General features: G+C 36.5%; 1 protein-coding gene across 2 annotated transcripts in view; it reads right to left on the bottom strand.

Moving 5' to 3' along the window:
• ARHGAP15 (Rho GTPase activating protein 15) overlaps positions 1-25,986 on the bottom strand; it is a 609,765-nt gene that overhangs the window by 420,025 nt on the left and 163,754 nt on the right. The gene's annotated exons all lie outside the window — the stretch shown is intronic.

Below are 25,986 nucleotides of genomic sequence, written 5' to 3'. Positions count from 1 at the left end.
AAATCCTGGTAAATTTGTATTGCTTCTATGTGCTCAAGCGTGGGATTGGGCACATAAAGTAGTGCTCAAGAAGTTCTCAAACTTTATTGTGCATTCAAATTGCCTGAGAAGTTGTCAGAATGCAGATCTGATTCAGTAGGTCTGGGGTGGCCTGTAATTCTGCGTTTCTAACAAATTCTGGGAGATGCTGATGATGCTGCCTGTCTGAGGACCACATTTAGTAGATGACTGCTTAATTGACTGGCTGATTAACTAAACTGGGGGGAAAGACTTATGGTTATAATTTTCCTTAAATAATACCCTATTTGGAGCAATTTGAAGAATTTTTGATGCATACAAGTAAATATTTAGAATATATTTATTTCTGGGGGGGATTAAAGTGATTCAGGTATATATATATATATATATATATACACACATATACATGAGTCTGGTTATTTCCTTTGTTAAAATGGAAATAAACTGAGGGTCACTGGAGTGGAGAGAGGGTGGGAGGGGGATGCAGTAACTGGGTGGTGGACCTTAAGGAGGGCACGTGATGTAATGAGCACTCGGTATTACCTAATCACTGACTTCTACCTCCGGAACCAATAATACATTATATGTCAATTAATTGATTTTAAATAAAAATTCTTTTAAATGTCGGAAAGAGTAGATTTGGTGGTGTTCTCATTGGCGTTATTATTTCTATAACGGTTGTTAGTATTTTTCTGTAACTGTCATTTTTAGCCAGTAGAAACCACAAGATGATAGTATTGTTGTTGTTTTTCTATCCTGTACAGAAGCACCTTGGAAGTTTTTATAATATGCAAACAGCTGTGGCCCACCGCTTGGCAAAATAGTAAGTGTTCTGGTATCAGGGTTTCCAAAATATTACCCCAGAAATTCTGATGTTTAGCTGTGTTAGAGAGCCACGTGTATATTTAAGTACAGAAGACAAAGAATGCATCACAAGGAGCAACTACGGACTCCCTTAAACCACTCATGATTCTTTTTTCTTCACCCTCACTGCCAGCAGTCAGGACTTCGCCGCCTCCCTCCAGGGAATGCTTTTCCTCCTTCTCCACGTTGCTTAGGCCCAATCAGAGGTCTCCTCCTGAGCTTTCCCTATCTATGCTTTCCCTATCTGTGTCATCTGAGTGAATTTTATGTCATCATGCAGGGTTTCGTGGTTTTTGTTGTTTAGCTTTATAGCAATAATCAAATAAAGCAATTATCTTGTTTACTACGCCTATTTATTTATTATTTGCACCTCCCCCATTGGAAAGTAAACCCTATGTGGCCAGCCACTATTCATTGTCCCTCATCATCACAGCCTTATGTTTAACTCAGTGCCCGATATTCTATGAAGATTTGCTAAATGAAGTCCCTGAAATCTTTGGTTTTTCTCATCTGGATCACCAGTGCTCGTGTTGATATACATGTGTTCTTTTTCTCCCTATTTTCACTGCCACATCGTCGTCTGCCAGGATTCACATCCATCCATCCATCCATCCATCCATCCATCCATCCATCCATTCTTCCATCCATTGACCCACCCTTGCAATCATTTAACATTGAGTTATTAAATTTCCACTGTGTACCTATAACTGTGAAAAGACTAGAAAATTGGTGTTAAGCAAGTCAGATATGGTCTTTGGCCTAGGAGTATTGCAATTCAGTCATGGGTTATAATTAAGCAAGGCATTTTAATATAGTTTCCAAATAAATTTTAGGATCAAAATTAAAAGAAATCCCTTTAAAATAATGATATACCTAAGGGGAATTTGCTAATAAAAATACATTATTCTATAGAAACACAAAGAGGCATTTTAAAGTTAAAAAATTCAAGTTTTAAACTTTGTTATTTACTAATTTGTAAATTCCTTGAAGTTAGAGGCAATGTCAAGAAACAATTCGCAAAAAATATGAAAGTTGAGTTTTAAAAATATGAGACATTTGATTCATATCCTTTCAGACATTAATATTTCTAGGAATAAACAAACATTCCTGTAGATTACTGAAGCAAAGCAATTTATTCATTGGCTAACTTATGCAGGTTAGTTCTGAGTTCTTATACAGATAGTTCATTTGCCCGTATCATAATCTAAATGCCTTTTTGTTGTTGTTGTTTTTGGTAATGGCAACTGCTAAACCTGAATTCTGCATATCAAGCTACTTGAACATTGATCATCAACATCCTGCAGAGAGACAAGAATGGGGTTTGCAATCACAGAGTCCCAGTTTGGGATTTTATCTTGGCCACTGCACTGACACCAGAGGAGAAGTGATTAGCCTCTTTGGATCCCACCTACCTCTTCTGCGAAATGGAACGATAAACCTGGGATTAGTGATAATTTATGGAGCATTTTTCGAGTTTAGTAGGTGCTCAATAAATTGGCAAGCTATTGTTTTTATACTAATAGCATTATTCTACGGCAGATGCCGTATTACTAAAGTTGGCTGAGGGTGAATGACACTGAGAGAATTACATTTTCTAAATGAAGTTTACTTAATTTTTGTTAAAATATGTTCTATAAATGAGAAATAACACAGCACCTTGAGTTACATATATAAGGGCAACCATTTAAAAATACGTGTAAAGATAAAATGGTGATTATTAATGAGTGGCATCTGCTAGTTACATAAAACAAAGCTTTTCCTTCTAAATAAATCTGATATGTTGAAAAAGTGACTAAGTAAGACTTAATTGTTGCCACAGTAACTCTTTAATCTGTTATAATCTTTCACAACAGATTAAAGAGGTACTGCTTGTTCAATCCTCTTTGAAGGCCTGAACAGACTCTCTAAAACGTATGTGTAAATACTCGTGTGTACACGTATATACTAACATCCAAATAAAAGACATACGTATTTATCCACAGCAAAATGATATAACTTCTTCAGACACTACACATAAGGAGCATATTAAAGTAGGACAGATCAGAGGAACTGGTTTTCCTTATTAATTAGCTGATTTGTCAAAGTGTTTTAACCGAGGACAGATGACTGGAAGCGCATTGTAACGTTATTCAACATCTTGAACAATTATCTTAAGAATTTCACCTTGAGTACAAATCCCAAATATCCTTTCTCGAGGTCATTTTCCTCTAACTGTTAAATCTTGAATAGTTTGCGTTATAATCTAGACCTGATTCTTTCAAGTTGTTTTAAAGGTAGCAAGTGGACATCGAAACCCGTTTTTAGGGAAACTTCAGAGCTTTCTGAACTGGCTCCCTAGAGTCTTTTTTAACTCTCTTAAAGACCAGGAGAAGTGTCGTGTATTCCTGAGGCATCTTATTAACTGAAAATAAAAGTTGACTTCACTCCAATTCCGTTACCAGTCACTCTTTTCCCAACTTTGAGTCCTGACCAAATCCCTGTAGGATAACATGCTTTTGAACTTCGCCAAGAACTTGAGTGGTGACGGAGGCCTTTCAACTTCGCAGCTACGTCATAGCCATTTGCAGTGAAATAACTGTCGAGTTCTGATAAGAGTTAATTGTAAAGGTGAGTTATTTGGAAACTCTTTTCTAGCTTTAAATGTCATCTAGCATTTTTGGATGAGAAATGCAATTTTTTAATTAAAAATAAAATAAAATTCACGTATGTTAAAGTATTATAAAAGATTGGTTTCCTCCTTAGCAGAATGTAGGCTCTGGCAGAAATATGGTTTCAGGTGTGGGTGTAGGAGGGGAACCAAACTTGGATGAAACAGGATTTTATCTTCCTGGGGTGGGCTGCCAGTTAAATCTCTGCAAATAGCAATGTCATAAAGCATGGTTTTAGAGAAAGACCATGTGCTTTCTAGAGCAGCGATTGAGAGAAAAACAACAAAATTGCAAGGAGGCTAAATGTGAAAAACAAGCTTTCTCCTCATCCACCTGAAGTCTTGCAAGATAAAATTGCATTTTTAAAACACTCTTCGCCCAGTGACTTTTCAAAAGCAGGGCACAACAGCGTGAATCTTCAAACTTCCCAGAGTGCCTGCTTGATGAACTCTACTGTCTGGGTTCTGAGACATAAAGGTTAATTAAAGAAACGACGAGTTCTCCGCTTGCCTAACGTGGCTAAGGAAGCCACATTAGCAAAGCCACACACAAAGCTGAACAGCAATTAGAGAGAATCAAAAAACAGACACACAAAATGGAACCTTTGGCAAACCTAAAGATAGACTCTACCTCAGCATCTGTCGTTATGTTACAAACATCGAAAAACCTTACGTTTCTGATTTTTGCTTCTCATTCCACCAACCTGCCCTCCCACACACATGCAGTCTTTGCCTCCTCATTCCCCTGTGGCAGGTTTTGTGGGGAAACTGAAGTTGAAGGAGTCCCTGTGAAAGGAAACCCTCCAAGGTGACAGAGGGACAAGGCCCAGTTGGCATGACCTGGAAGGACAATATGGGGAGACCAAGAAAATCAGGATTTGGTGGAAATCAGTAGTTTGTTTACAAGCTGAAATACAAGGACCAGGGTGGGGGGGTGGGGGTGGGGGGCTCTGAGTGTCCTAACCAGGAACTCCCAGGCCTCCTGACCTTGCTTTCCTCTTAGCAAACCAGTCTCAGGGCCTCGTGTGAGTGGGACATCCTCCCAACTCCACACTTCAGTGAACTTCCTGTTTATTTATTGTCTGCCTTCCGCACGATGCCACCCAGGCTAAGTTTTTCTTTCTTTTTTTTTTTTTTTTTTTTTTCCTCTTTCATCCTGTCAGTATTTTTTTTTTAACTCTCCTGAGTCATTTTTAACATACAGTTAGGAATTTTTCCAGCCACTTGAAAATTCTATACTCTTTTCCTGCCATTTAAAATACAGTAATACAGTAAATCACTGCAACTGGGAAGAAATTCTGACTTGATCAGTGCAACCATGGTGTAAAGTGTGATAGACAGAATTCAAACACTAAGAGGGCAGTCTCTAGTTTTCATATATCAGTCTTTAGTTAAAGAGAAGTTGTAGATTAGCCGTCTTTAAATTAAGACATCTGAAATCCATTTGTATATGTTTGGTATTACTAATCTCTTAACTCCGACGATTTCACACAGAAACCCTTTTGTTGGAAACTGAATTTCTCGTGTAATAATTAGCTGTGGAATATTACCCCAAACAGGTGTCTGTAGCCTGTCAAAGTCAGAACAGGTGATTTAGAATTAGCGTATTAAAAGAACTGTGAATTAGCGAAGCAAAAACGTGTTAATTTCTTGTTCCATCTGTTAATATGAATTCACTGCCAAATATTTTACTTTGTAGAACTGTGCTGGGATTGGCAAGAACATACACTATAAAAAAAGTTTAAAGGCCTGAATGTTTAAAAATCATGACATACGTTACTGCAAAAATAACTTCTACATTTTGAGCATGCTTTTTTTTTTCTTTTTTATCTTTGAAAAAAATAACTGCAGAGATTGCCATATAATATAGAAAGTTAACTAAAGAAAACATACGATCAAATGTTAGACCTTTAAAACAAAAATTGGAAGAAAATGTTATTCAAGAATGTTTGGTTATAAATGAAGACTAATTCTTCAGTGCTACTTCTCAGATGTATCTGAGAACTACTCTGAATTGCTGGGAGATAGAAATATCTGCTGCTACCATGCAGCTTATATCCAATAATATCCTCTTATACAGAGCTGCCATTATAGAAAGAGAGATCATTTTTTTTCTACCCAAATACTCTAATCTTTTAAAGATTATGGTGCAATTTAGGTCACTAAATCAGTCTCTGTATAATACCTAAACCTATTGTTCATTAGCTTAGTTGTGTTTCTTCCACCCAATTTTCCTTGCATGGGCAAAATCTAAATACATCATACCCTTAACTCTACAGGCATGTATGTAATTGTGTATGCCCGCCCGTGGTGGTGGTAGAGGCTGCGGTATGGGAAAAGAGGAAAGACCCACAGTAAAATGAAAGGAGCTCTTTCTGTGTATCTCCATTCCGACGACACATAAAGAGCTTGGTCTGTAACTGGACACGATTTCATTCTGAAAACCTTGAGAGAATCTAGAGCTAATGAACTATTGAACCAGTTTGCCATCTTTGTATTTCTTTTCTTTGTAGGCAGATCCATGGGAAAAGAAAGGAATTCGAAGTGAACTGAAATTTGTGAGCTTAGACATATGCTAAGAGTACAGTTAACTTGAGTTACTTTTTCCATGCTGCTGAATTGGGTCCTGAATGAGGCAGTTTTGTGACTTAAACAGATTTCACTAATTTTCCTTCCTTGCACATTTAAAAAACAAACCACACTCTCCCATATTGCTGTTTGGGTTTTAACGGAGCTAAGGCATGCACACCCAATTACTATAAGCACTTTAACTAAGGCTTAAAGATATGCAGCATGTTCTTAACTGCAAATGATATGATAGGTAGTGTCTTTCCTCTCTAGTTTTATGTCACATCCAAGAGATTAATCCTCTCATGAATCATCCATAATGACTAGAATAATTTGGGGGAACTGAATGAAATTTTTCAAATTATTTATATCATGAACTCACAAGAATATGAATGGTGGGTTATGCAAATACAAACCATGCTTACAAAAGCTAAATACAAAAAAAAGGGAGGGATGAAGGTTAAGTTTATATTTCTAAAACTGGACTCCTTTATATTGACACATCATGGCCTTACTGCTTCACTGGTGAGTGATCTACCTTACAGTTTATGAAAGAGATAAGGGAAACTTTGTTTCTAACATTTGAATGAAAGCATAATTATCTTTTGCATAGCTTAGAGCAAAGATTCCAAGTTTTCTAAGGATGTGAGAAGAGATGCCCTTATTCTATAAGGTTCATGACAGTATTTTAAGAAGAAAAAATAGTGATCTTTAAAAATAGCCAGGGATGTTTTTCCTCGTATGAAACAAACAGACCGAGCACAAGTTTTATAATTCTTTCTAAACATGATCTCAGACAAAAGACAATACTCTATTCCCCATCATATTTAAGAAATATGGTGTTATTGTATAGGAATCGTTGATGAAATATTTCCAAAATTCTATATCATCAGCCTAAAAATTCATATAAAACTATGCAATACATAAAACATTTTATGGAGTTTTAAATTATACAGTACATTAAAGTTTTAGTTGACTTATCTGAAGACATTTTTGGTATGTAAATAAAAATGCAAGGAGAAGAACCTGTCAGAAAGTAAATAAAGTATGTAAATTAAATAAAAGGTAAGGCAGCTACACTTTTTATATAAATAACTGTGTTAACGGAGCTTTATGCATATTACAATATATTCAGATGCATAGCTTTTGCAAAAATAAATTCATTGCTCCTCTCCAAAGAATGGATTAAAACAATTTATTTTATAAAATTTGGATAGATAGGATAAGAAATGTAATAGCCATCCATGGAAAATAAATATAAAAATTATTCAAGCTCCATCTACTTTATGTTAGTAATGAGATGCACTTCATTCAAATTCCTTTCAATTGAAACAGTGCTGAGGAAGCAAAAACATGATTCTGTAGGAAATGATTTCTAATCTTCATGATAACATACCGATATAATACAATTATTTACAATTGACTAAGAGTTAATTTCAATAGTATAACATCTTTCTTGCAAAAATGTCAGCTTTTATTGATGAAACAAACTAAGAATAAAACATTTTTACTTGTAGTATTACAGTGCTGTTTTTCATTCTGTTAACCAAAACAACACAGTAATACTGTAAACAAAAAAATAACATCAGACTGCTTCTGTTTGCATGATTTTATCAAAAACTATAAGCAATGGAATGAAGTACATTAGCTGTAGTTTTGGAAAACACTTGATTCTTTTAGATTCCAGTCTAGCTATATTCAAAATAAGAAGTGACCGTTGGGCTAATTGTATTAATTATCTAGTAGGTCATGGGAGAACATAAAGTTAATAATTGAAAATGATTGATCTCATATGTTTAAGATACAGTAAAAGTAAATATGCAATAAAACTATATATCTGTCTGTTTACACACACACACACACACACACACACACACACAACCAGTCTATATATACCAGTTTTTCTCAAATGGCGTCCAAATGTATCCAGACATTTTAGTTGTCACAACTCAAGGAGCAGTGCTACTGGTATCTAGTGGGTAGAAGCCAATGATGCTCCTAAATATCCTACAGTGTCTCTTACAACAAAGAATTATCCATTCCAAAATATCACTGGACATAGATTAGGAAACCTTCTTATATGCCTATAGTTTGTGCTATAACCACCTGCCCTCTTTTATTGAGAAATGCAAAGTATTTATATCAAGGAACGCTTTTTAGCTCCCAGGCAGGTTCAATCAGACCACTATCATCAGAGAGGAGTAGAATTCATTCTTAACACTTATTTACAGAGTGCATATCCCATGCCAGGTCTTTTTGTGGTCACAGTTCCAGAACAAGTTGGCATTTGTCTAGTTCAATTTCTTTACTTAAAAACTGGAAAATAATTGTAAATGTCCTACATTTACCTTGGCATGGCTGGGTTTGAACTGAGTTTTCCTGACTCTCAGATCCCAGGCATATCTTCTGTACACTGAAATCTCGGCTCTCGGCAGAGTCAACCACTGGGAATGGTATCCGTATATTTGTAATAAAGAAATACATTGATTTGCACTATGTATCTGTTTTCCCATATACCTAGCTAAAATTCCAACTTGCTTTGACCGTTTTGGGTAGGACATTTACTGTTAAATATTAAGAAACAGAGGTAGGGCATGAAAGAAAAATACTGATTTTACGGGAATATTTTATTAGATCTCATTAGCTGAAAAAATCTTCCTTGAGTCATATTTTAATATTATACTTTTTTCATTTTTTTTTTACTAAGGAAACTTAATATTAACTACAAAAATGAAAATTCCCTTGGCAATGCTCTAACATATATAAAGAATAGTAGGAGGTAGTATTTTCAGAATTCAAGTCAAGAAAAAGTTTTCTCTTCTTAAAAGATATTATTTTCCTTCTAATTTCTTCTGGCTACCAGGAAAGTCAGAGCCAAATATACATTTCACTAGCAGCAAAAATACTAGTTTTTAATGTTTGGTGTCTGTTTCTTTATCCTTTCCACTGCCTTGATTTACTATCTTTCTTCAAAAGTTGTTTGGATATATGAATAAATAATTAAGTAGATACTGTCTTTATTTTCCTAAAGCTTATTGAATACTGCTTGGAATGATAATATTATAAGTTGTCTTAAAACTGGATAATTAACATGTATCTCCTTCTCCCATGATTTGCTCAATGATTTTGCAGCTATTGCATTCCCTAGAATTTCGTGACAGGTTACCAGTGATGCCCTTCTATCTTAGTTAAAACCACCTAGCATGTCAATGGCAGTATAAAGACTCACAATTATAATACTTTTTATAGCTCTTCTATATGCTGGGCACTGTGTTATGTAGTGTGTGTGTGTGTGTGTGTGTGTGTGTGTGTTCTTTTTCTTATCATTAAGTCAGTCCTGCAAGCTGGATACAATTATCCTCTTTTTACTGAAGAACTGGAAGCCTGGAGAGAAAGGGTAGCTTGCCTATTATCTAGTGAGCTAGCGACAAACCTAAAATCCCACTCTAGCTCTGTCTGACAGTAGAACTCTTGAATGTTTTCACTTGTTGCTGTTAGTCCACTTAATGCATGAAAAAATAGAAAAATTTTAGTAAGTATGAAATCAAATTCTAAGAAGTTTACATATGATTTCCTTCAGTTTCTGGTATGGCTATGTTTATTGCCTCTATTGAGTAATAATTTATTTTGTCTCTTCCCCACCCCATAACTATATCATAGACCTTATAGCATAGTATATCATTTGAAGGTTTAAAAAAAATAGTAGGGTGCAAAGTTTACATATTGTCTTTTCTTCAATGCTACTTGAGTGTATCCATCTGAGGAAAGGGATTGTGACTTATACTGTTTTCACCAAGGAAAGTATCAAACTGTGTATCTAGTTCCATGCTCGTAAAAGACTAAAATCCATTAAGGCTTTTCAACATATATATGAATCCATTAATAAATGTAGCGATGCCTCATTGAATTGGGACTAATTACACCATAAGAATTATGTCATGGAAAACGAGAAAATATTCATAATTATGTGATGTACTTCTGTCTGTTTTACGAGCCACCTGATCAAGACCCCTACTCTGCTCACTCACTCTGCTCCAAGTCATAGGAAAGTAAACCGGATGGACCCAAAACAAATTTGCAGTATATATTAGAAATTTGTCTTTGGCTGAGAGGCAAAGTTTTCCTTTCTTTCTCTCCTTTTACACTGACAATATCCCCCAGCTATTTCCATGTTGGCTTCTTTTCCTTTTCATTCAGTTTGTAAGATGAAATAGGAGATTCTGATCAAAATGTATTAACCAACTATATATTCATTGTATCTGGACCATATTGTAGTGGTACCCTCACTGAGCCTTATCTTTTAAATGTTATCCATAACTTGCCCAATAAGGTCCTTTATTTAGTTGAAATAGTTTATAGGTAGGATGGTCAGAATTCCAATATGGCCTCAAGATTCCATCCCCCTGGTATAAATGTCCAGTATAATCTCTTCTCCTAAGTAGTAGGCAGGATCTGAGACTATGATGTGATAGCTTTTCCTGGTTAGGTTTTGCTATATGGCCAAGGTGAAGACATTTGGCAGATGTAATCAAGGCCACAAATCCATTGACTTTGAGTTAATCAAAGGTTAATTATCCTGGGTGGGCTTGCCCTAAGCAAACATACCCTTGAAAAGATGACTGGTACTTCCCTGCAAGAAAAGACTGGATTTTCTTCAATTGCTTCTTGAAGAAGCAAACAGACACCTGATAAATTATCTAGGAGCTTCCATGTACAATCATAAGGGATTGAATTTCTGCCAACTGCCAGGGAGCCCCTCAGATAGGATCATAGCCCCAAAGACACCACACTAGGACACCTCAATAGCGGTCTTATGAGACCCTGAGCAGAAAACTCAGTCAGACTGTGTCCAGAGTCCTGCCACATGGAAACTGTGAGATAACAAATGTGTGTTGTTTTAAGTTGGTACATTTGTGGTGATTTGCCACACAGCAGTAGGCATCTAATAAGAAGGGATCAGCACATTGGTGGGATATTGGCAAAAAGGGTGGGGAGAGAGAAGGGAAAAAGACCATTTGAGGGTTACTCGCACTCAGGAAAATAAATCCTTGTTACTCCAACAGAGGTGTTTGATTTGGACAGAAGACTGAGGTCAGAACCTAGAGTCCATTTACCCAAGCACACTTCTGATTGTCTCCAGATCAGTCACACTTGCCTTAAATGCTCTCTCTTAAATAATACAAATAAGGACTAATATATTCAAGTGTTTTGCAGGTGCTAGACACTGCGTAGGGAAATTTACACATACTTTAAATTTTGATCCATATAACCACCCTGAAATGTATGTTTATGTATTATTATCAGCCCTATTTATCAGGTGATGTGATTGATGATACATACTGTGCCTATCATTAAACAGCCAATCTTGGCAGAGTCAAAATTCTAACATGGATCTAATCCTCCATGATCTGGACACTTTGCTATATTCCTCTTCTCTACAGAGGCACTTGTTCCTTATTATTTCTACTCATATGAGCACTATGGTGATGACTATGCTCTTTAAGATCTACCCATAAACCTTAGAAAGATTTCTATGTCTTTCTTACATCTTTGGTCAGTATATTAAGGCATTTCTTACCTTAATGTAGCATTTTTGTTTAAATAAAAGTGCCGTGTCCCTATATAAGAAATTCACAGTATGCCCAATAATGTTACTGAGATTGTTCCAATAGTTTTTAATGTAGAGATGGGGAACAGGTGTCTGCAAAAGTATTTTTTCAAAAAAAAAAAAAACTTAGTTAAAAATTCAATCTAGATGTATTCCACAAACTGTTTTTATAATGAAATAAATTATTTATAAGATACACAATACACTTATTTAGAAAATATCTTAAAGCATATAGTATCAACTAGATTTATTTGACTGGCATACTTTTGGCACTAAATGATATTTATATATTTTAAATTACCCTTAATTTGTTTATAACAGTTGCTCAAATTCCATTTGTATAGAAGGACCATTTTTCCCTAAAGCACTGATATTCTACTACTTGCTTCACATTAAAGATGTGTTTTCTCCTAAGAGTCCATTGACAATTAAAACATTGTGAAAAAAAAAAAGACTGGTTGTGTTTCAAGTATGATATGTCTAAACAATTTGAATTTTAAGATTTCATCATTATTACACTCGACTTTGATTTTTGAGATACTATGTTTTTAAAGGTGTCAAAGGGGCAAGATTTGACCATCTTTGACCCACAAAAGTAGTAATTTCATATGGTTCAAATAAGATGAAATAATGATTCTGAAGTATCCATAAAACTCAATGAGCATTGCCTTAAGACTCACCATAATTTTAGTCCAATCTGCTTTACAAAGTTAAATGAACAAGCTAGAAATAAGAAAGTGATCCTAGCATCCTATGATTGTGCATACTTACCTTGTAATTTTATACCTATTTACAAAGGAACAGTTTATTATATTTGTCCTCAAGGATATATGCCATTATGTTTATCCTACCTATTACGAAGTAAGAGTTAGATTATAAAACCACAAGAGTTTATTTGTGGTCAAGCTCATGAGTTATTCAGCTGAGTATTTTCTCTTTGATAAAAGGGTCATTTTTGTGAAAGGTCAGGACTCTTCTCCTTAGTTCAAATGAAAGGAATAGTTATGCATGTATATAATAAAAAGGGTTGGTATTTCACTACCTGAGAGAATTTAGTCATCTGCAAACTAGAGAATGCTTGATCTGCTTCTTCCAAGCAATTTTTGTCATAAAATCATAAAATAGAATTCTTTCCCACCTTCCATATTATCTGTGCCACTAAGTTAAATAAGTATTTTCACCAGAAATGCAGATTTTCAGCCCAGAATTTCACACCACATTGGACTGAAATTTTCAAAAAGAATATAAAGTGTCAGAATTATTTTTAGTCAGAGCAAGAAGTATTATTTATACCTTGCTATAGTTTTTTTATGTGAAAACTTAACAAAAAATTTTAACTTGGGGGGAAAAAACTAAAATCTGAAAGTCAGTTTCATTAAAGGTCCTCTTTAACAATATCTTGTGGGGGCAAGGGTGGTAGTACTGATCATGGCGGTGGTGGTATTTTAAGTGCAGAATCACAAAGAAGAAATGAGAGAGAGACTAATGGATTTGGAACTCCAGGAATGTACTCCATAGGAACTAGATGCTCATTATCTCAGGTGATCATTTCAACATGCCTATGTAGAGAAGGTTATTAGGTCTAATTGGCAGATGAAGAAACTGAGGATAGCAAGAGTAAAATCCATTCAAGGTCATGCTTATAGTAAATAACTGAGTCTAGAATTAAGCATAATAGCATTTCAGAAACTGAAGTTCTTGACTTTTCATATGTAATCACTTTGGTCAACACTTGACTGGATTAACCAAGTGGGATCATAGTCACCATTTAAAACTTTTTAAAGAGTACTCTATCTACCTAATCTATTGATCTAATCTCCGTTTGTATACATATGTTCATGTATGTATACATAGCCCACAATTTCACTGTAACATTATCTTAAGTCAGTATAAAATTGATTGTTAGTTTTTAAAATTTCACCATCCGAGTTACCCGTTCATGGAAAACACTTGTGTTTTGTACATATATCTCTTTGTGTCCTCATTTAAGGCCTATTACTGTTTATTTTAGATGCAAATCTTAGAAATTAAGTTTCTCAACTTAAGACATGATAAAAAGAGGACAGGAAATATCACAGAATAACATTATAAAAAAGTGCCAGAATAGGACAAGACTAAGAGGTGAAAATCTATTAAAATCTGAGAAAAACTCAATATGAGATTCAATAATCTCCCACATTTTAATAAGCATCAAGAGTCATACTGCAACAACATATGACAAATAATATACATGTACAATAAAAGGTATCAAGAAAGCAGTATGATAAATTCTATACATATAAGCCATAGAAAAGTGTGATAGATAGAGTATTTCCATTCAAAATATTGGCTACTACTTTTCTTTTTAAGATTTTATTCATTTATTCATGAAAGACATGGAAAGGGAGAGAGGCAGAGACACAGGTAGAGAGAGAAGCAGGCTCCATGCAGGAGCCCGACGTGGGACTCGATCCGGGGTCTCTAGGATCACACCTTGTGCTGAAGGCAGCACTAAACCACTGAGCCACCCAGGCTACCCAAGGTTGCTACCTTTTGATGTTTAAACAGGAAACTCTTAGTTGCTGGGAAAATAACCCAAACAAATTTTTTGGAGTGGTGAGATTTTATTCTCCCCATCTCTGTGCCTTTCTGCCTATAGACTTGCATAAAGCATTTTGCACGCCGGTTATAATTGGTACAATATATATTTGTTCAAATATTTCTTTTAATGGTTACACGTAGCAAATAAATCATTTCTAAATTATTTTTTAGATCTTGAGCTACAACTTAGGAAAACTCACCAGTACTTACTTCTCATTATAAGAGACTCATCCTCAGCTACTCTCTTTCTTGTTCTTGTGATTTAAAAAACAGTGGAAGGAGGACCGAAGCTAGAAATGTGAATTAACAGTAACAGAGTGGCAGGGTTAAGACAATAAGTATTTTAGAATCTATGAGAAGCGTATTCCAAGAAAGTTTCTTGCCACACACTCGTTGTGTGACTCTGAGAAAGTTACTTAACATCCTTGACATTCTATCACCACCTCGGTAAAACAGTGACATTAATTCTCTGAGAAAGTTGTGCATGTTTAAATAAGATACTGAAAGCAAAGCAACTACTACAGTATCTGGTATACCATTTACTTTTTAAACTATGTTGATAATTTAATTTACCATATAATTATTTTGATACTTCCTTCCAAGTATTGAGATCCATATACACCACCGCCAAATATGGGATGAGATTAAGGTCATGCATGTGGGTTTTACTAATATATTTTCTGATTAAATCTTTACCTAAAAGTTGTATGAGACTGACTTATTAATAAGAGCACTCAGTGCAGATTTGCTGAAGTGAGATTCAAATCAGTTTAATGAGTTTAAGTTTGAAAAGCACTAATATGTTTTGGAAAATAATTATTAGAAATTTTCCTTATGGCACTAATTTTCCATTCACATGAATGAGGCTTAGTGAAGCTGCCATAATCATTTTATAATGATATAAGTGGAAATTTTCAGAGATGACGTTATAACGATGAGGTAAAACACAGTACTGTCAATATCGTAGTGTGCTAAGAGGGTAATAAAGAGTTTCAGTATTTGAAGATGCTAACTAGAGACTACATCCATTTGTAGAATCCAAACACTATTTTTTTACTAATTCTTTCATATGGTAATACATAGGTGAGACTGAAATACCAGCATCTGCTTGGTAATACATGTGGATGAGAGATCTGAGGACAGGATACGATCTAGAGCCAGACGTGATAGAGAACCAGAGTGAGATAAAGAAGTGATAGAGAATAGATATGTGATAAATTGAAAACTAGATATGTACCAGGGAATATAAAAGACTCCTACCAAAGAGGACGATACTTGTTAACCCTGTGCAGTATAATTTAAGAATTAAAATGGCAAATCTACAAAATAAAAATGTAGGAGAATGGCCAAAGTGAAAGGTCCAAACAAAGGTGCACTATATGTGAGACTAAGCAAAAAATCTATCTAAAATCTAGGGTTCCTATGGGAAAGAATAAAAATCCCTGTGCCATTATTACCAGTTGTGTGACCTAGGATAATTACTTTTCTATGCCTTAATTTTCTCTTTTGTTACGAGGAGATCACAAAATGAGATACCGTATGGCACAGCATATAGCCTAGTAATTGGCACCTGGCACAGTCCTGTGGATTTTTTTGTTTGTTTGCTTGTTATTTTTGCTTGAATATTATATATATATATATGCATTTAATATATATATTAAAAATATATATTTCATATGTATATATGAAATATGGAGGCTCTGTGCTGACTATCCAGCCTAGCATGAGATGTAGAACTTTAATAACTGTGATTTCTCATAGTTTCCATGGTTTAGGAGACACATGGTTACACAGAAAACTTTCTTTTTCTTTCCTATACTGCTTGTAAAGTAAGACAGATGATATCTTTCTCATCACGTGTCATGCACTCATCATAATGAGCCTGTAATAGAAGGACGCACTGCTGAGAGACAAGTCAACAGTGTTGCCTGAGAATGTTCTGAGTTGCTGCTAAAGACGCAAATGCTCTTCCATAGAGAGAGGGCAAAGAAGAACAAGCTAGAAATCAGTCAGGCAACTGAAGAAAGATCAGGACGACGGTGTTGGGAAAACCACCAAGCAGAGTTGTCAGGACAACATCCGCACTGTAGGCTGCTGAGGAAGGCGAAGATTCAGAGTCAACTACTGAATACCGTAGACTCGGTGTGACTGCTCGGGTTCAAGGCACTGTCGATGGTGTGCGAACTTGTGATCACTGGCAAGTATGATCGATCATTTCCCAATTTTGTAATCTGTCCACCTGGTGTTAAAACTATCCCGGTTATCAATATAACTGACTTAAGTCCCCTCCCTCGTTATGACTTACCTGTCAGACCTGTGGTTATGATTACAATAGTAATGATTGGAATTTAGGCAGATGTGTCTGCTCACTCTTAGGAGAGGCTTCCCTAAAAGAATCAAGGGCTTTTTCTTTTTCTTTTTCTTTTTCTTTTTCACTTTGGACATTAGCAGTTCTAGCTGTAATATAACTACTCACATAGAAGAAACACAAACAAGCTTATAAGCTAAAACAAAAGGCATAGTCTATGAAAATCAGAGCAAGGGATCCCTGGGTGGCTCAGTGGTTTAGCACCTGCTTTCAGCCCAGGGAGGGATCCTGGAGACCCGGGATCGAGTCCCACGTCGGGCTCCCTGCATGGAGCCTGCTTCTCCCTCTGCCTGTGTCTCTGCTCCACCCCCCATCTGTGTCTATCATGAATAAATAAATAAAATCTTAAAAAAAAAGAAAAGAAAAGAAAATCAGAGCAAGTGAGGATCCCTCCCCATAGACCAAGAGGTTCTGAGGTTTAGATTGGGTTTTCGCTGATAACTCTTGATCCAGAGACTTCGAGGATACTATGTGACCTGCTTCCTTCTACTTAGGGAGGTACTCTCAGGGTTAAAGTTCACAGAAGGGGTCTGGATTCTCTTGTGCCATTGCATCGGAAAGCTACCTCTAAATAATCATTCACCTTCCACATCACCCAGCAATATGCTTATGAAAGCTGTTTTCTTTCTTGTAACTACAGGTGTCAGATGCATCAAAAAAGCAGAAGTGCCCTTTCAGCTCTTCTCCGTGCCATTCCTTGTCAACTCATGCTGCCTCCAGCAACAGCATAATACGGAAAACAGCAATGATGTCACTGGAAGTGCTCTATGATTGACAAAGAAGAATGGTAATAGTCGGAGGCGGCTCCTCAGAGAATTCAGAACTCCCTCGATGTCATCCAGGGGCCCATCCCCTGATTGGGAAGAGGGATGAAGTGTTCTCTGTCTAGAAGGCAGAGATGAGAAGTGATGTAGGTACCGAAGAACGGCCAGTTTCTCTGAAGTCCTTGGAAGCAGGACACGCTCAACCCTGAGAACTCGGTTAGGTTCCCTGGGACAAGTTCTGGGGCCCCAGAAATGTACTGACAGTAGAGCACATTCCTTAACTCTCACACTTGTTGAAATGAGTAGAAGGTGGCATTTGTTTGGAAATCCCTCCCCAGTCTTTGTTCCCAGAACCCAGTATTCATTTTCCTGTGCCTACATACGTCGCTCCTCAGATAAACATTACTACTGCAACAAATCGTGGAGTGCCAGGCCTCACCAGATGGTTACATTGAATTAAAAATATATGCAAAAATAAGTTCTAAAGTGAAAATGGATAAAGATATAACTCTCACTAATTCCCAAAATTGCCTTCTATTACAGCCATGCTGCTACAAATACTGTCTTTATCCACCCGAATCTTTGTTCCTATCATCTTTCTCCTTCGAAAACCTCTGCACTTCTCTATTCATAAAAGGACCAGCTGAAGTCTCACATCCTTCATGAACATTCTCTTGACAGTCCACATGTCCCACCCTTCCTGGAAATCCTACTGCCTGCCTTTTATTTGTCCTTTAATCATGACTCTTCTCTTCTACCGATTTTAGAAATCTCTTTCCTTCTCAACAGAATCTAAATTCCTTGAGATTCGAGGTCATTTAAAAATTCTGCCCTCTGCTGAACCCTCAGGATACGGACAAGGTAGGAAGAAGAACAGGCGTCTGCAGCCTGGGATGAATTGCACACGATTATAAACCGTGTAGCCCAAGCCAAGTCTAATTAGAGAAAGTTTCTTTCAGGAAGAAACTGTTTCTCCCAATTTTCTCCTTTCTTTTCAAATGACATTTTTCTCTCTTTCATGGGAGATATGATTGTCTAATGGAATTAGGCTGCCTAGATTTAAATCCAATTCCAACTGATGTTTACCATACAGCTGTGGGGAATTTATTCGTGGCCCCATGCTTCAGTTTCTCCAACTGTAAAATGGACTTAATAAAGATGCTGCCTTTAGCATTACCCCGAGTAGTAATTAAACTAACATATATGAAGCGCTTGGAACAATACCCGAAATACAGTGAGTGCTAAATACATGAGGGCTATTATTTTGTTAGGATTACATTTCTTCTTATTAGCTTAGTATTCAATTACATTCCCCTCTGGTTTCTCTCTAAGTACAGGTCACTTGTTTGAAAACACAGTCCAGCTGGCTAGAGACCAGTGACTTGGCGCCCAGAGCCTTAGGCTGGATGGTGGGGGGCTGGGGGCCGCTGACTCCTCAGTCACTGATCAGTGCACTAGCCCAGGATTCTTTGGGGTAATCACTGATATTTCTGGACTGCCTTTGGCAGATGATGCTGACCACACCAAGTATGTGTGGTCTCCCTTCCACAGTACACATTTACAGCTGGGAAGTGGCTTCCCCCAGAGACCATACTTGCCAGACCTTTCCCCTTGTTTTTAAATGGTGAGCCACATTCTGGCCAATGAAACATAAGCAGAAGTGCTGTGTGGCACTTCCAGTCCAATTGTGCTCCTCCTCTTCTTCATTCGCCCTTCACTGGCTTGATGCAGATGCACACAGTGACCTCAGAAGCCACATGTTAAAGACACTGGGTCCATCTGGTGGGAATTCTCTAGGAGTCCCTGATTTACTGCCTGCAGGAAGGCAGGCTGCAATCACCAGCGCCCACGCTGGACTTTACAAGAGTGAGCAATAAAGTTCTATTCTGTTAGATCCATTAACTGGTTTGGGGTTTATTTGTTCCAGTAGCTACTGTTATCCTAACTAATACGTTGCCCATCAGTAAATTGGAGAGAAGCATACTCATCTTACCAAAAATTAATTATTAACTCATAAAATGTCAAAGTTTCAGAAAGCACCAAATAAATACGTGGGGTAATAATTTCCTGCCTACTTGATACTTACATTGAGAAAATTGTGTTAAACTTGCATCATAGCTCACCAGGGCTTCTCAACTCATCTATAAACTTAAATGCTCTGGTTTCCAAAGCACTTGGATTTGCAGGAGAGACTGTCTTAGGCTCTTGAAAGGTGCTCATTAAGATTCAGGTTTGAGGGAAAGGAAGGCTTAGGGGGAGATGATCATTTGTCATCATGACAAACAGCAAAGGAGTTTTAAGTAAAGAGTTGACCAAGGCCAGTTTACCGTTGAGTTCCCAGAGCTTTATTGAATTTTTGTCGAATGCACCTTAAGCGATCCAAATAAATATCCTTGATTGTGCTGTTGTCTCTTCTTTTAAGTACAATTTTTTTTGCAACTAAATAGGGAAAAAGAAAAGATTTTTTTCTTGTGTGTGTGTGTGTGTGTGTATGTGTGTGCTAAGTATCTGTCATCAAATAATAGCTAAATTCAGGTTTGAGTATGGACAGTCCATCACCACGTTATCATTTTAACACTTAATATTTACAACACATATGTCACTTTTAGTTCCCTCCCAGAACACCCAGCCTTAAGACCCATATCTGAGGCACTTTCAAGCCCTGCCTTTCATCAGGTACTTGTGGGATTATGCATCATTAACAAAGCCTGACATCTTTGATGCTCTGAGGTGCTTTAAAACTCTGAAATCAGTGTTAATCTAACCTCTGCCAGAATGAATACAAATCACACTCTTGTTGGTGCAGAATAGATTTGTTTGAGGGTAGCCTTCATCCAGCACTCGGACCCCTCGCCCCCCGACCGCCACAACATCTATGAGTCTTAAGACAAGAATATAAATGGAGGTACGCATCCTCTATGTGTAAATATTTTACAGTTGCATATCCAGCTAAGAAACTTCATAAAATCATTTTCCAAGCCATTCCATTTGTTGTGAGGACTAAATATCCTAATATTCATTGAATTTGGAACCATACTTGGCATATAATGAGGACCCAATAAATGCTAGTTGCTATTATTGTTTTGTTGCGACTCCTGGTGATGAAGACTTCCTCTCCTTGAGAGCAATCCTTGATGAATAAATGACTCAGTGATTGATTATTGGGCCACAGGCTTCTCTGAACCCCAGGTGCCCTCTTGATCAATGAAACAATGTCCAAGAGGGTGGCATCAATACCACCAGACCCAAATGCATACCAAAGTGACTATAACAAACAAAAGACTTTAGGCACTGGCGTCTCCACAGACATTAATTTTCTAATGACTTTAAAAATGAGAATTCTAAGCTAATTTATTTAAATTTTTCATTTATATTTATATATGATAAGCTAAAGGAAATCTAAATGCTAAAGAAAGGGTTTGAATAAAAATACCAATTAAAATCACTAATTTGCTACCATTGGATTAATACTTTGGCTTAGTAATGTTATCACTTAAAACTAATGGGGTCAATATCTATTTCTAGAAACAATCAACAATAGCTTCTAAATTATAGTTGTGTTTCCTAGCACTGCTAAAATTAATGGTCTTGTGAAATTCCTATTATAAGAATATATATTTCAAATACTGAAAACCCCACCATAAATTATTTTACATAAATAATTATTTTAAAAATCAATAAGACTATTTTAAAGTTTTGGAACTAAAAAAAGATTTTTAAAAAAACCTGTGTTGGGAGTAATTTAAGGAAAAAAATTATGCTTCTTTCTATTGTAATAATTTTTGAAAGGACTGCCTTTTCTATTAAATTTTTTAATTCAATTTTACAGGCTGTTACTCTATAAATAGAACTATCCATTTTAAATGGACAAGGTGAAGTATATAAATGACATTATTAGCGTTGCTACTAACAAGTTTTGAACTATGCATATTTACACATAAATAAAACCAAACCAAAGCGGATACCAATCTATGAATAGTAGAGATGGCATCCCTATTATTTCCTTAGTTTAAGGTGTAAATGGATCAAAATAATTGAGTAGTATTGGCACCTTCCTGCATTATATATTGAAAAATGCATTGATGAGTAATTAATTTAACTTTAAAAAAAAGCTCAGCAACTATACTTATATAGAAACCATAGCTTTATCTTAACCTGCTCCTTTTACAATATTGTAAATTATGGGCTAGAAGCTAATGTTACCTCAAATGTCTGATGAAACTGGTAAATCATTGCAGAGCCCAAGCAACTGTGTTTCAAAATAAGAATAGCGTGTGCTTATAGGACAGAGAAACCAACTATTATTTACACTTACTATTATTAATCTGGGGACACTGGACTATAGCTGTCCATTTATACCACTGAGAAATGGACATTTCTTTGAGAAGTAGTTACAGCTTTCCAAAAGTGTTTTGAAACTTTCCGCCTTCTAAACTAATTTTATTCTAAAATGTTAAAACATGCTGTATTTACCGAAATGAATCTCTAGTTAACTTTGTCCAGTACCCAAGCACAAGTCTTAATGATATTGGAGTCTTTTACCAAGAATTTACTTTTTAGTGATAGTATCAGCCCCAGCCTTGAGGGAACAAGGAAGTGGGCCTTGGTGCCATATCGAGGCAGGGCAAGGATAAAATGTGTAGATACACAGGGCAAAGGGTCAAACTAAATCAATTTGAATTCAGATTAATCCATCCTAATTAAAACTTTTAACTCACTGCCCATTAGCTGAGTGCTAACCTGAACCAGTTCTTAACAAAGACGTGAGAAGGGAAGAAAAGAGGGTCTTATCCAGATTATCTGACATCTTCCAGAGCACTCCCCCTGACGTGCTATTGTGATTCTCCGAAGAGAACCAGCCAGATAATAACGCACTAGAGTTCTTTAGAATTAGAGAAAACACCACTACATGGTGTGATGGTTAATTTTATGTGTCGCTTTGACTGGCCACAGGGGTGTTCTGTTTAAACGTTATTTCTGGGTGTGTTTGCAGAGGTGTTTCCAGACGAAATTAGCATTTGAATTAGTAGACTCAGTAGATTGTTCTCCTCAATGTGAGTGGGTATCATCTAATCTTTGAAGGATATTTATAGAACAAAAAATGGAGGAAGGAGAAATTTGTCCCTTTTTCCTGCCTCAATGATTGAGCTGGGCCATCTCATCTCATCTTCTCCTGCTCTGGAACTGCAATTACACCATCAGGTCCTTCTGGCTTCTCAGGCTTATGGACTAGGGCTGAATTATACCACTGGCTTTCCTGGGTCTCACACTTGCAGATGGTAGGACATGGGATTTTTTAGACTTCATAATCATGCAAATCAATTCTTCATAATAAATCTCTATCAAAAGATAGATGATAGATAGAGAGATAGATAGTAGATTTTTTTTTATTCCTATTGGTTCTCTGGAGAACTCCGATTTATCTAAATTTCATTCAAACAATTCTTTGAAAACAATCACTTGATTTTGAACTATCATGCAAAATTGCTTTGCTTCTCTGTCACAGCACTTAACAAAATAAAACACAACACGCAGAGGTGTGTGCCTGTGTATGTGTCTGTTGTTTTCCTCCAGATTTAAACATCTTAAGGACAGTTGAAAAATGCATTGATGAGTAATTAATTTAAGGACAATGGATCTTCATATTCACTATTGTGCCCTCCCTGTACCTCCCAAAAATATTTAATCTGCTAATTCTTTACAAATTGCAAGTCTTTAGTATATTTCACGAGAGAATTGAATTCAGTTGACCAATTGAACCGATACATACATTTCTGATATAAACTATCAAACCAACTCAAAACCACTGAGGCTTTCTCTGTTGTTCTTGATAATTCTCTACTTTTTCTGCCTAGAGTTCCAGCATGTGATCTGCTCCATGGCACTTTCAGGGCACAGGACAGTATTGCTTCTCCCCAGACTGGTAATCTCATTAGCAAGTTTATAACACCCTGTTGCTTTCTTCTCTGTCATTCAAGGCCTTCCATATTCCTCGATGATGTCAAAACCTAACTGATACTATTCTTCTGTTCTTTGTTATAGCAGCTATCTTAGTCACCGCTCCAGTAACCCCCTATTTCCTTGATTTCCAAATCCCCTTTATTTCTTGTCTCACACACTAGAGCCAGCTATTGCTAAAACTATTTATTTCTCAGAATTACCAGAATAGTTCAGCGTCCACATTATCAAACTCAAAGACTTTCTACATACATATCCATAATTCAAGCTACCTCTTTTAATTAGTAAAGAGGCCACACGCTGAAAGTATAGGGGCTGAAACACAAATCTCAGGTGTGCTTTATTTGATCCACATAATATCGTGTAAAATTTTAAGAATCATTTGCTAATGTTTAAAATCGAGAGAGTTCACGTGAAAATCCAGATTTCTGACTTCTGAACAACCAGAAGATCCAGCAATTTTGCTCCATATTCCTGAGTGTATCAATGATTTCAAAAGCAGCCACTTTTTTTTTCTTTTCAGATGCGATGAGCAAACTCCAGTTTTGAAATTACCATATTTTCCTCAACATTTAAACCACATCATGTTATTGCATTACTTTGCCATCCATAAGCATTTCAGGCTGTGGTTCCTACTTGAATATTTTCTGAACCTACATCTTGCCATGTAGCTTTCATTTCTCAATGCTTTGATCTTCTGTTTTATTAAATCTCAACCAAAACTCCGTTTCCCCAACCACTTTCTCTACACCTTCTTCCTGACATGAATACTTGATGGGAAACATCATGGAATCCTGTTGTCTGAGCCCCCTGGATAGTTTGCTGCCTGCCTTGAGTGTGGCTGTCACTTAATACTGATCACTTTGCACTCTAACAATTACATGAATTATTCAAATTGGTTGTAAACTTCTTGAAAATCAGACCCAAATTGTTCATCGTAATTATTTATTATTTGTACCTAAAATACTGAAAATTGTATGAGAATCTAATATAGTTCATTGATTTAGGTGTTCATTCGAAGCGTATTATGGGTGACTATTTTAAGAAACCACCTTGGGTAGGGTGTTCGAAAGCCACTCCATAGGAATTAAAAGGACAAGTAATAAGCATAAGGCATCACATTTTTGTTAATTGGTGCTCAGATTTCAGGTTTCTTTACTTGCCCTTTATATGAACATCTCAGAACAAATGAGGAACCTACAGAGTTTGCATGTTGTAATTCCTAGGCACATCCGGGTGGGATAAGAGGAAAGAAGCTTTGAATCTCTGCAAACTCTGTCCTACTTTCCAACCAGGGTTTTCAGCCCTTGTAAACTGCTATCGTGTGTACTGCCTTCCACAAAGATTTAAAATTCATCAAACAGACAAAGTGTATATTTAATACTCACATGAGGGAATACAGAATGCCTTTCAATACATCAAACTCCTAAACCTTTTACATCCTTCATTTTTAAGCTACATGGATTTTGATTTGTACAATTTTAAAAATATTCTGAAGCCTAGTCAATCTAACAGTAAAAAGCACTGTTGCACAGTAAGAAATCAAGAAATACAATTCAGCAAACCTGGTATAGTTGGTCCCCAGGGAAGCTTTTTTCCAATTCGGTTTGTCATAGCCCAGATCCATCATGTCATGCTAGCCTAACTTACTACTACTGTCTTTCATTTTTTTCCCCTTTTTTGGCACACTCCAACTATTTTCTGTTAAACTAGTGCTGTCACGAGAAAACATATAAAAATGCTCTTTTGCAAACACTCTGTTTGGTTCTCTCCTGAACTCTCCGGAGCTACGGATTTCTCTCACTGTCTTCATCAGGGGTGAATGTTGACAGATCAGTGAACCTTACTGGTAGTAGTGACAGGCTCGATGCTGTTTTGTGCAAGGTAGAGGGGGAAAAAATCCACAAGATAATAATAAAAATAATAATAAAAAAAAGGGTTCTGTGCCTTGCATCTAGAAGGTCCCTGATTCAACAACAAAGGCTTAGGTTCAAAGATGATTAGCTTAAAGACATTTGAGAGATTTCTGATTGTGGCAGCAGTTGGGTGTCCTGCTAGTAGGTGAAATATGTATCTCCTTGAGAACAAAGGCGGCAGGCAACCTCTCTTGCTGAGACGGCACCTTTAATAATCCCATGTATTTATCAGCATTTGTGTCAAGATCTTAGGGATTTTGCCCTTCAGGTGAGGTTAGGAGTCGATGCAATGGTTAGGGTCTTAAACAGGCCTCTAAGATAATCTGCAGAGAAAAAAAGAAAATGACCCAGGTACCTAGGAGAACAAGAAGAAGATATTCTTGTGGACGAAAATATACACAGAAAAATACCTCCAAGGTTTCTATTTTCTTTTTTTACAGACCTCGTTTTAAAGTCTGTTTTGTCCGATAGAAGTGTTGCTACTCCAGCTTTCTTTTCACATCCACTTGCATGCGTAATGTTTATCCGTCCCCTCGTCCCCTTGGCTTTCAATCTGCAGGTGTCTTTAGCTCTGAAATGAGGCTCTTGTAGGCAGAGTATACACGGGTCTTGTTTTTTTTTTTTTTTTACCCACTCTGTCACCCTATGTCTTTTGATTGGAACATTTAGTCCAGTTACATTCAAAGTAATTACTG

This window comes from Canis lupus, chromosome 19, assembly GCF_011100685.1.
Source record: "Canis lupus familiaris isolate Mischka breed German Shepherd chromosome 19, alternate assembly UU_Cfam_GSD_1.0, whole genome shotgun sequence".
Taxonomy (NCBI): domain Eukaryota; kingdom Metazoa; phylum Chordata; class Mammalia; order Carnivora; family Canidae; genus Canis; species Canis lupus.
Note: the sequence above shows the minus strand (reverse complement) of the source record. Positions and strands in the feature narration are given on the sequence as shown.